Genomic DNA, 13,007 nt, shown 5'->3' on the forward strand with positions numbered 1-13,007 from the left:
TTGCTTATTTCCATATCACTGCTACCCCAGAATAGATCTTCTAAAATGTTATGGGCACAGAAGATGCATTGGTAGAACATCTATTTATTCAATTTGTCTGATCTGTTGGAAAAGAAGAAAATGTCAAGCTTGAATTATTTTCCTGTAGCTTTATTCTATCAAGAGGTCCACAACAATCAGAAAAAAACATTCAATAAGTAAACCTCTGTATGCCTAAACTCAATCCTCCTCCTCTTAGAACTCTTTTAGTAAAGGAGCAAAGTAGATTATAAAATTTTCATCTGACAGATAAAATTCTTTCCTGAAAAATACCTTTATTGCTTTGTCTTTCCCTTGGCATGCCTCCTTGAAATCCCTTCCCAACGCTAATTGATATTTCCCCTTCACTGAAACCAGGATTTTTTACCTTTTTTGTCTTGGAATACCTTTCCTAGACTCTGGATAAAGTGACTCTGTCTAAAGTGACTTTCTGGCCATGTGGTGTGAGCATTTCATTATCTGCTGTAGAAATTCACTGGATTTTCTTAAAACTGGTTCCTGCATTTTAAGTCTTGCTGCCTCTATACACTTCATRGTTATTGCAGAACATTTGTATGGAAGAATGCATCTCTTTATTTTGGAAAATGATTAATATTCCAAACTTTCACATGAGTACAGATTTTTTCAATGGGCTTAAATTAACTAAATTCACACTTTGGACTATTCTTCCCCAATGTACCGTAGGATAATCTGGCATGAGAAGGATTAGAAAAGACTTGATTTAATTATATGCTCTGTCTGAGCAAATACAATTCAATTAAGGAAGATGTGATTATTAAATTTAAAATACATTAGCATGCATCAATCAGCAGTATGAGCTTTAAATTAATAAATAGTTCTTTCACAGTTACCCAACTACTGGACAGAGAATCAGAATTAAAACCTTTAATAAAATTAGCCCAAATCCCTCAATGCATTTTTTAAAGCATAATTACTGAATGGGTCTTTATGCACCAACTGTAGTAATTTCAATGAAGTTTGTTCCAATACTGGGTGATGTTAAAGTAGTAATGGCTTCTATTTTGTCCTAAACCCTACTTTTTCGTGTGGAGGACTAATTGAAGTGAACACAGTACAGCATTGGCAGGTTTTTGTCTCAAATTAGCTGATACTTTAAGGTTTCTGTCAAAACTTCTTGTGCTTTACTGCTTTAATATTTTAGCTATTTTGCTTTCAAATTTCTAGTGTGGATACAGAGAGATACAAAAGATTTCAGTGAATAAATAGGCAAAAGGTRCCTAGTAAAGTAGAATTATGATTTCTACAAAAGATGCCAGTAAAGCAAATTAAAGGTTAAATTACCAATTATTGAGGCTATCTTATTAAGATTGATTTAATTTCTTCTAATAGCGTGCAGCCATTCAATACCCAACTCAAGATGCTAACAAGAGGTGTCTTGAGGAGGAAGTCAGTTTTGTTAGGTTTCCAAGTAAGCCTAGTGAGAAAATATAAAGAATTCAAAATCTGGMTGTGTCAATCTGCTGCATCAAGATTCCTGACATGTAGAGGTCAGGACTTTATGGGGTTGATATGAGGAGGAAGCTGAGTAGGCAAAACTCTCCTCTGGAGACACCCTGAGGGCAGTGATTCCCCTCTGTCCTTGGGKAATCCTGGGAACCCTGCAACCAGGAGAGACCCCTGCCAGCAGCTGGAGAAAGAAGAACTTKCACTCCTCTGCTTACCCACTCCTTTATTTTTTTCCAGTTATTCCATATTTCTTCCTAGAGCACACAGAGGAGGGAAGCAGTCTGTAGGAGGAGAGATGCCGACAGTCCCGTGCGACGTGTGGCATCAGGGACAGCAGCTGCCAGCTCTTCCCTTCTCAGGGTGGCTGGAGAATTATCTCCCCCCTGCTCTGCTCCTCTGTGAATTTTCATGCTGTTATATTAATGTACCTTCATCTCAGTGTTCCCAGCTACAGTGACGCAAGAGCTCCGTAAATATAACATCAAGGGAAGAAATTTCATTTGAGCAAGGCTCATTTTACTCCTTGGTGACACATGTAATTGGCTTTATCTGCTGCAATGAGATTTTTCATAAACACTCACTACATGGTCTTGCTCAGCTTTCTATTACTCAACTTCCAGGAATTTTTCTTTTGGCTAAATAGCCAGAAATAAAGAATAAAGAGTGAGAATATATCCCATGAGGAGGAAGGAACACAGGCCAGAAGCCCTTTTAGAAGAGAGTGTTACAGAAGCATGAATCTGTTGGCTTCTTCCAACATTTTAACTATATACGCCCTTCCTTAAGCTGATTTGACCAATTCCAAAGGCTCAGAGATTAGAATGAGGAATTTGAATGGTTATTCCCCCACAGGTGCCAATGCCAGCTTGCTTTGTTGTCTCTCAAAGACTTCCCAGTAGATGGCTGAAAGACAGGAGCCATTCATACAAGACAGCCTTCCTATACTGCATGGAAAACAGAATAGAGAGCAGAAAGAGAGCTGATGGAAAGGCACATGGCTTGAGGTGGGGAATTTGTGTTCTGTGGAATGCTCATCCATCAGCTGTGAGGAAAAGCAGGTGCTTGGTTTAGCTGTATTCATCCAAAGCAAACAGAAAAGCCCTGCCTGTGAAACTGGCAAGCTGTGCCATTCCAGGCATCAACCCAGATTACAAAAAAGGGATTGAAAGGTGAAGAAAAAGTATTGTCTTTTGCCATGCAATCATGGTGTCAAGAATAAAACCAATCCAGCCACCAAGATGTATGAAAATAGACTCTGTGGTTGCCTATATGCCAGAACTGAGAATCTCGTATGCATTGGTGCCAGAAAAGTACTTCAGCTCATGGAAAAGGCTGCTGCAACTAAAATGGTTCACTTATTTTGTGTGGGATAGATCAAGTGGATTGCAGGGCYTAGGAACAGCACTCTGAATTGCTCCTGGCAGCTCTAAAATAGTAGAACCAAATATTCCTCAATTAGCAATAGACAGCAGAGGTAAATCACACATTGGTCTCTGCCTGCTACCAAACATAACACTGCAACAACTTGTGCAGAAGGTCTGTAAAGGACCATTTGTAACACACTGCAGGAAAAATTCTGTCATCTTTAGCTTTAACAACCTGTGCTGATGGTCACTTACAGCCAGTACAGAGCTCCTTAGCAGTAGTTTAAAAAATTATAGTTGCAATCTCCTGATTATGAAAATGCTGCATTAAACATGAAAGAATTCTCTCCTCATCTTCATTATAATAAATGCAGGGACTCATCTTTGAACCAAAACGAGTTGTAGCTTACGGGACAGAGATCATGAGCTTGTTACATTTGGTAGTCATACACAAATAATGTCCAAACCAATTATATCTGTTTTCAATGCAAAGGAGTGAATCTTGCAAATTATTTTGAGCCAAACCATCTGGGATAAAAGATTTTAAACACTTATCAATCACTGTTCACTGTTTGTTTTGCTGAAAACAAATCTCACATCTAGGAATAAAAGACTAGGAACCCATGTTTAAAAAGATTAAGTAAAAATTGCTGCATAAAATGGAAGATGTACAAGTAGAAAGAGGGACTGATAGCAGTCAATACCAGTTATAAGGTCTGAAACACAGAGAATAGGTAAAGGAAGGGAAAAGATACAAGAAAATATATTAGGTATAATAATGCTGCTGAGGTCCATATAACTAGCAGAAGTTTAAACAATAACTTTGATATTTTACCTGCTAGGCATGGAGGAGTGAGCATAGGGTTTAGTTTTGTAATGGAAGTGAAGTCAATGAGCTTTTTGGGTTGGAGAAAAMTAAAAACGTGGAAGCAGTATTCAGAGCTTAAGAAAAAACTTGTTCTTCATATCTCCTACTTCTAGTTTATTAATTAAGTAAGCTTATTAATTAAGATTCAACTAGTTCCCAGGCTCCCCTCTATTCCAGTGAGACAGAAACACTCTACAGTGTGACTGCCACCTTCAAAYAGGTGTCTAAGCATGTGGGCATAAACATCCCTTGGGCACATCTCTTCCACTGACTAGAGACCAGGCAAGCATTTTTATCCAGTCTTTATTACAGATGGTGAGAYGAATTTAAGTTATGGGAGATGAATACTCATCTCCTGTGAAATGATGATACTCCATAATTCAATTGCTGGATATCTGTTTCTTCTTTTTATCCTAAAGGAGAAACAAAAGAATCCTTAAAAAAAACTAACAAAAAAACCGAAGACTTCAAAAATTGAAGTAGAGCAGATAGTCCAAGACATTAAAAAGTTGTGCCATAAAATCTTATTTTCTTGCAAACAGTGTATCAAACTGGGAAGAATAGGAACACAATGACTAAAAGCAAGTCAAGAAACATTACTTAAGTATGCAGAGCTTTTCTCTAGTGTGTGAAGATACTTCCTTTTCCAAATACAGCTTTCATGTTTACTGTGCTCTATTAAGTACTGCAGAATTGGCAGAGAGCTGCCCAGTGCTAGGGCGTTTGTGAGGAGTTTCAGAGGGTTTTCTTTTTCCACAGATTATCTAAATACTGTATTCATATTCCAGGTATGATTTTCTAAGTTTAATTCAGTAAGTGTTTGGTAACACGATGGGGTGAGAACATTGTCTTATATAGATGACAGTACAAGTAGCATCCCTAAACATATTCTATTTAGCAGGGTACAAAGTTATATTTTGCTAATTCCTGGTTTAGCTGTTCTTGTGATTCCAACARTGCTTTTTAAAACAAAACAGTTCTTTTACCAAGACTGGCAGTTATAAAAGCTTGGATTCATGATGAAGTAGAGACCAGACACAACCTGAAGTGAACAAAAGCTTTACACCCCCACCGAAGTGTGTCACTCTATCCTAAAGCCTGTGACTTTTTACATCAAAATCTGATGAGCTCTAAGGGCTTTGATCATCCTCTCCTAAGGTCTCAAATGTTGGACAAAGTCTCAGAGGAAGGTCAAAGTGCTCTTAAAATTTTTCTAAGCCTCTTCACTTTGTCATACCCAGCCTTGCAATCCTCCTTCTGCACAATATAGTGGCAGAATAGCGGGTTTTGAAGGGAGTTGCTGTATCCTTTGGTGTGTGATGAATTTGCAGTGTGTCCAAACATCTTTTCCCATCCTACTCAGACTCTGTTACCTCCTTCTGCATCAACAACAGATGCCCTAAGCAATTYTGCAGAGATTCCTAATACTGCAGGATGAGAAGCTCTTGCTTGTGATGCCAAAATTTGCTAAAAGAGCTAAAATACCAAGATTCCATGATTGACTTCTTAAGACTTTCCACTGTGCCATCAAGTGAGTTTCAAGCAATTATTTGCCTGAAGAAGAGTCACACGATCAGGTTTAATAATATCAATGTAGGTTTYGTATTATACATTCAGTAGTTATTTTAAAACATATTCTTGCATCTGTGGGATTCAACAGCAAAATGCTGGGGGATGGATATAGGTACCTAAGCCAAATTTCAGATGCAACTTTTTCATGTTGAATATCACTTAGTAATCAGATTAATACTTCCTTTTAATGAGAACCCTGCCTTTCTGTTCAAATCACCAGCTCTACTCCACATTTCTCCTGGAGAATGAAATGCTTTTATTGGCATATAGTTGTTAAAGTAAATAAAAGGTTGGATGKCTCCCTGCAGGAGTTGCTGGTTTGGTTTTTGTTTTGGGGTTTGGTTTAGGTTTTGTTTTTATTGTTTTAGGGCGGGTTTTTTTGGGTTTTTTTTTGTTTGTTGGTCGGTTGGTTTGTGTTGGGGTTTTTTTGGTTTTTTGGGGTTTTTTGTGGGGTTCACTTTGTCCTGGTAACAMAAAGCCTCACCTGTGAGCAAGAAAGCCGAAGGTAGAGCATGAGATGCACAATCAAAATGGACTCAATGGGTGCCCGATTACAAATAGGACCAGTTTTTGACCTACAGAGAACAGTTTGGATACAAAAGTAAAGAAATAATCCTTTCAGTGGGCTGAGGAGAGAGCAGGATATCACTGACAGGGAAGAAAAAGCTCCCAGTCCAGACAGAGGCGTTGAACCCAAGGAGTCTTCAGTTGATTGACAGCCTTAATGGAAGCAGCCTGGAGTCTGGAAAATGACAGCTRGAAAAAAAACTAGGAATGGTTTCTCTATGACCACAGTTTGTCAGTGGGAARTCTGCTCTCACACTGGAAGGGTGCTTTGGGTTGAGAAGTGTAAAGAACAGGAATTGACAGTAGAAATGAAAAAGGAGCAGAACAGTGGTATAAACTTCTGTTTTACAGTAAAACAGGACCTTGGAGAGTAACCTGTTTACATGGGTTTTCTACTAGAACCCTTGAAATGCAATCAAACACCTGCAGCAAATGAAAGGTGCCAGGAGGAATGRAAAAGGCTCTTTTTTGACGTCTTCTACTTTAATGTGTTTAATAACTGTGTAGCTGACTTCTGCACAGCTTGGCTCTGGCAGCCAGGGTTATTTAATACCATAATAGAGAAGATAACCGACAATTTTGTAGAAAACATTAACATTGCAAATGTTGAGATTAGCAAGTTGGCAACTTTGATAGAGGCTGTGTCAATCATTCGTATTACTGTTGTACTCAAACTTTTCTGCCTTGGATCCTAGGGACAGTACAAGGAATTAAAATTCAGCAGTACAAATATTTAAACATGAGCCAAGTTAAACAGAGGGAGATCTTAAATCAAAACCTTCTCAGCAGGACATTGTCCTACCAGGAGAGAGTTTTTAATTCAAAGTAAAACTCTTAACCTAAGTGAATTTATACAAGCAATTAAGGATAACCAAAGGGCAACATAGTAGAAATTAAGGTGTAGTTTATGGCATCACACACTGCATATGAAATTCTGTATTATATTAAATTGGGTTGTCAAGAATTTTAGAGGCTCACAGACTGTTTCAAAGGGAAAAGATCTGAAAAGTCAGTACAAGCAAGGATGGGAGATGTACCTTGGACATGGCACTCAAAGGAAATTTGAAGGAAAATTTTTATACAAGATCTAGCTGTGGTTTCAACAATTCTATAAAGYTAAACATAGAATAAGTGCCTGAAGTGATCAGAGTAGGAATAATTTTTTATCACCCAACTGATACAAACAGAGAAGAAAGTCCAGGAACATAGCTGTTAAAATATCTCAAGCATCTGTCAGTCCTGTCTTGTCTGCTGTGTCCATTGACAGCAGAATTGTTTTTCCTTTCCCTGCTAAGGTACCTTATATCTATYTCTAATTATATTTACAGCAGGAAAACAGATGGTCTGACTTTTCAAAAATATACATATTTCCCTTAGTATATCACAATTGGGTAATCTGCTGGTGGAAGGAAGAATTTGTATGCAAAACAGTGTGAATAAGATTCGTTCCTAAATAACATCTCTTCTGACAATGGTAACTAAAGCAGACCTTACCCCTCTGAGCTGGGAAAAAGCTTGAACACATTTTGAAACTTGCCAGAGCCCTTCCCATTAAGCTCAACACGTGCTAACTCTCTCCCAGTTAATCAGTAGATGCTGCCATCCATTCTCATTAGACTGAATCAGTTCCCCGGGAGATCCCAATAAACTGGTGGTCCTAATTAAACTCATTCCAATTAATTTGCACTCCATGAGGGTTTTAGTATTATTTCACCTAAATCCAGCCTAACACTTCTGTTATCTTGTGTAACTTCACCAGCAATTTTCCTGTAAAAAGGGGCTGAAGAATGCATTCCATAGAAGGGATCTGTCTTATGGAGATGCCAATTTTCAAAGCATTTCCTGKTATTTCAAAGTGTGGGTGTTGAATTGCAAGCTGCTTAACCAGATCTGAAGAACCCAGCCTTGCTCTCCATCCCCATGTGTTGTTGTCCTATCACCTCTATGAATTCCAGATTTATTTCCCCCAGGTATCTTCCACCTTTACCCATGTCCACCAGATTTCCTTCCCAGAACAAGTCTCTCCAGCTGCTCTGTGCTCACAAAGAAAAACTCCAACTTCCTCAGTGCTTTTCATCTCGACAATGCTCTCTTTAAATGTGTTATAGACAAAACCCTCACTCTTTTCTTGAGCATAATAGTGATTAGTCATGAGTGATTGGCTRTATACTGTCAGAAATCATCTAGATTTAGGGCTGAAACTCAGACATCTGTTTTGCCATAATGAAGAATGAAAATTGCCCAAGATGGAAACGGACAGTTTCATTTGCCAACCCCACAACTCTCATATTTGTTTTTCAACTACATCTGCCCTATTTTTTATCTTTTTTTAAAAAAAAAAAAAACAAAAAAACAAATGTACAAATCAAATAATTCAAAAGGTGTGGCAATCAAGTGTCTACAGGATTCATTTTTTCAAGGTAATTGAAATCACATCCTACATTTGCACTACCAGTATAATAGGATAATTTGTATATATTTGTACAAAAGGCAAAATAAAGGTCAAGCAAATCTTGCATTTTACTTGTCAAGTTAACATGAACTCATAACTGGGAAAAGGCATTGAGGACAGAACTACAAACTCTGCCAAGAAGACCCGTAGTCACCATCCTCCATTTTCTGTAACAGCAGGCTTCTGCATCTCTTTCAAGCAATTATGCAGTGATTCAAATATTACTCATGGCCTGAATGTAGAACCAGCTACCACTGAGGTGCTCTTGCTGGTGTTCCTTACCCATGTTTGGAATTGGATAGACTTGGAATGGTATATGCAAAAGTAATTGGGAAAAAAATGACTGCATGACATGCAAACAATTGTCAAAACTACCATTTTTGTAGGGCTCAGTCATCATTGCTGGTAAATAATATCACTGAGAGCAAAATTGGCAAAACCTGAAGTTCTGCTGTTTAGAAAAGATTTCTGGATAGGGAGTGGGGTGCAAACACAGGAAACAGAAGGTGCTGTGCAGGGCATGCATTAATGGTGTGGCCCAGGGAGGCCATGGGATTGTAGTCAATACATTCCTCAAAATCCGCAGGTCCCTGTTACTGCTGCAGTACCAGGATCATGGAGCTTTTCACACCAGCACCCTCCACAGCTTCCTTTCTCCTGCCCTCCCTGCCTTTCATCTTTTTGTCCCTCTTAGGAGTTCCTGGCCTTCACCTCCTCCATCTTCCTCATGCACTCCCAGGAGTTTGGATAGGAAGGAGACCAAGGGGGCTCTTGTGGGAAATGGTTGGGATTGCCAACATGGCAGTGAGGAGAGGGGAAGTCTTCTACTCCAGCAGAATAGCAGTAAGAGGGCAGAACCTGACACTTATGAGATCCTTCTGGAACACCTCCTTGCCTGTTTCTATCGCATCATCCACAACTCTCCCCAAATCCCAATATGACCCATCTCCATGGGATGCTTGGGCCAGTTTTGACACTCAGATATGAGGTTGGCCTTAAATTCCCAAAGGGAGAGAGGGGGTGGAAGGCTTCCTTGATGATGGCTCTTCTCTCTTATTTCTCCAGCTCCCTTTTATTTTTTCTCTGTCCTCCCTATAAATCCCCTGTCTGGGAGAAAAAAAATGTGTCATTCTTTCAGGCTGGGAGGAGAAGACACGAGAGAAAAACGTGGACACTGATGAGATCTGTGGCAGCATATGGACTCAAAGTTTGGTGTCTGACCAGGGATGATGATGATAAATGACAAAAATTTTCAGCTACTTTTAAATTCTATGTCTAAGATACATCATGTTATAGGGAAAAAATAAAAAGAAAGACAGAAACACACAAGAACATAAACTTGCATACATTATAGATGTTCCTCAGCCAACACATATTTTGGTCTTTGTGCAAGACTGGAATTCAATGAACTAATTTATAGATGAGATTACATTAGCTGATTAAACATTATCTTTGAACCCTAAAATCTATGACTCAGTCAGTTTTGCACATCTTTCATCCAAAAATAAAGTACACGATGTTCACATTGTTCAACTATTTGCTTATACCTAAAGTTTTTGTTAATAAATGGGCAAAAATTGCCCTTTTTTTGTTCATGTAGTTTACCAGAGAATACAAGTATCAGTTCAATAACCTTGTGATTTTTCTGTCCTTAAAGGAAGAGTTTTGTTGAAGAAAATATAGAATTTTTTCCTGGAATTATCCCCTCAGGCCACCACTAATGTAAACCTAATAGATAAATCGCTCACTTTTAAGTTGTGCCACATGAGAAAGAAATAAGCAGTTATTGTGAATTTCAGTAACACAAATAAAGCTTTTTTGGTAAATCCTCACAACAACATTTTAACTGCTCCATTTTAAAGTACTGTTAGGGCAAGCAATGAAATTCCATTACCAGGGAGAAAAATAATTTCATAAGAAATATTAAATTACAGAAAAGACAGTCCCAGTGGTGTATTGATTTCCACAGAGGTTTACACTTCATTAGATGTGCAGATAATTACCAAGGTAGTGTGGATGTTTTCCAGTCGTCTGTGATTCCCATCACTTTACATTTTCCACACTTACCTATTGTTTGTAGAATTACACAGATCAGAATTATTTTTAGCAGTGCTACTAAGGAGTGCTATAAACTTTCAAAGGACCTTGGAGACTCCACAGCTTGTCCACTCATTGCTAAAGTATCTCATTCCATCATGGACTGAGAAGATGTTCAGAGTTATTTTGGTACCAGATATGTCTCTAGGGCTGAGGATTTCTATAGTGAAATAGAAGGACTCACTCTGTCTGGGAAATACACCACGCAAAAGCCTCATGTACAACTTAAGCTCCACAATGATGATGAAAGGGGTTTGAAGGCAAGAGTAAATAGGGCTTTGTGCAGGCTCTTTGCACCTGCGTGAACATTAGGCTAATTGCTTGGGCTTATTTACTCTTCCTCTCACAGCCAGAACCTAGAGATAATCTCCCACTGCAAATCAGCCTGAGTGAAAGTCTGCACCAGCAGAAGGAAGTGAGCCTGTGAATGTGTTCATTTTACAGACCATTATTGCACCCAATTATTCCTGCTTCTTCTCCAACCAAACACTATGCAAAGCATGGAAATTAAACCCTTCAAGCTGGCAGTGCATGTACTTAACCAGAGCAAGATACCGAGCAGACTGCTGGATGCAGGAGCAATGTCTTCAATGGCTAAAGACAAAACTTCTCCAAAAGGAAAAAGAGAGTAGACACAGACATGACACATGGACAGACGTGACACAGTTATACATCTCAGCAAACTGGCTGACTCCAGATTCACATCTTCATACACATTGTCTCTAATTGTCCACACCAGAAATGAGCAATGTCCCTTGTAGCGTTAACTGGCAACCAGAAAAAAAGGCACTGAAGTTGTTATTGTTAGAAACTCGCTGAACCTTAAAGAAATGTTCCATGTAAAAAAGGTACAGAAGGTATTAGTGGTTGCATTTCAATTATGGTATAATTGATATTTTGGTTATAAATCCCTGTTTTTTTTCTTGTTAGGACATGTTGAAAGGTTGGAAATGAAATGTGTAAGTGGTCTGTTTTGTCAAAGAAGAAAAATGAAATTTGGTCTCAGGCCTGTGTATATTTAGAGATGACCTGAAAAAATTAGTAGATGTGGGCAATGACAGCAGTGAGATGGTCAGGGCTGTGGGGCTAAAATATGATGGCAACAATCCACAGAAGGATTTGCAAGCAGTGACAGACAATATGTCAGAAACCCAGCACTAATCCTACATGGCCCTGAGAGATTCATAACTGGCTATTACCACTCATGGATTTGAGTTGTAACAGATACTTCTATAAAACACCAGCTTAAAACTTTTCTATTATCATAGAATCCCAGAACAGCTTGGGTTGGAAGAGACCCTTTATATATTTTTTAGTCCAACCCCTCTGCAATGAGCTGGGACATCTGCAGGCAGATCAGATTGCTCAGAGCCTCATCCAACCTGACCTTGAGTGATTCCAGGGATGGGCATCCACCACCTCTCTGTGCAACCTGTGACAGTTTTTCACCATGTTCATAGTAAAAAATTTCTCACTTATATCAAGTCTGAATCCACCCTCTTTTAGTTTAAAACCATCACCCCTTGTCCTAGCACAACAAGCACTACTAAAATGTCTGTCCCCACCTTTCTCATTAACCCTCCTTAGTAAAAGTCAGTGCTGCTTCCATAAACTGATGGTTGTATGCCATTTAGGATTCTCAATCTCAAAACAGATACAGAAAAAATAAAGTGAAGAGCAGGAGAGCAAAAACACTGTGGAGCGTGTTCCATGCAAATACACAGAAAGGATTCTCCAGCTTTTTGAAGGGATAGCAAAGAGGGGACGATCTCAGGAAAAGAAAACACATGAAATGCCTAGAAAAGCAAGGAATGAGTAAACTGAATTTCTTATCATAACAAATAAAAGAATCAAAGAGAACAAAATTCATAAAATCAAAGAGCAAGGGCAAGTGACAGATTCAAAACAATACAGGGGAGGTATTTACCCACATAGCACCTACTTAAAGACCTTTCTGTCACAGGATACAATGAGTATTAAAATCACATCTAGATTTTAAAAGTGATTAAAAATTACTACTTTATTATAGCATCGCCTGTAAGTAATGAAGTCCTTGAACTGAAAATTCCCAGAGGCTAAGGGGATATTCTGGGAAATTATGACACTATGCTTGATCTGTTCTTGTGCACTACTCTGGGCACCTCTGCTCTCAGCAAGACAGTAGGGTAGGTGCACCCCTGCCTTGAGTGATACAGTTCTTTTCTTGTTTAGACCTTTTATTGAGTTCATTAAAATAGCTCGGAAAACACAAGCTTATGCAACCTTTAGGCCAGAAGGATGAATCATGAAAACACAACAAACGTGAGAGATAAAGAGATTTTATTTCGTTCCTTCCTGGTTAGACTCGTTGCCAAGACATATTTTATATTTTTAATATAATTCTGCAGCTTTTCCTGACCCATCCTTTCCTACATAACCCATTAACAAATTGCAACTCCATTTATACTGGGGGGCTCAGCAGCCAGTTAGGAGCTATTCACAAGGCTATTCACAAGGGAGAAACATTTATCAGTAAAGATTCATCAGAGTTTGGATATGATTTAGGAATAGGACAGACAGACACTCACCTTGTTCTCTGCAG

Source organism: Malurus melanocephalus, unplaced genomic scaffold, assembly GCF_030028575.1.
Source record: "Malurus melanocephalus ecotype Western Australia unplaced genomic scaffold, MMel_1.1 scaffold_57, whole genome shotgun sequence".
In the NCBI taxonomy this organism is placed as follows: Eukaryota; Metazoa; Chordata; class Aves; order Passeriformes; family Maluridae; genus Malurus; species Malurus melanocephalus.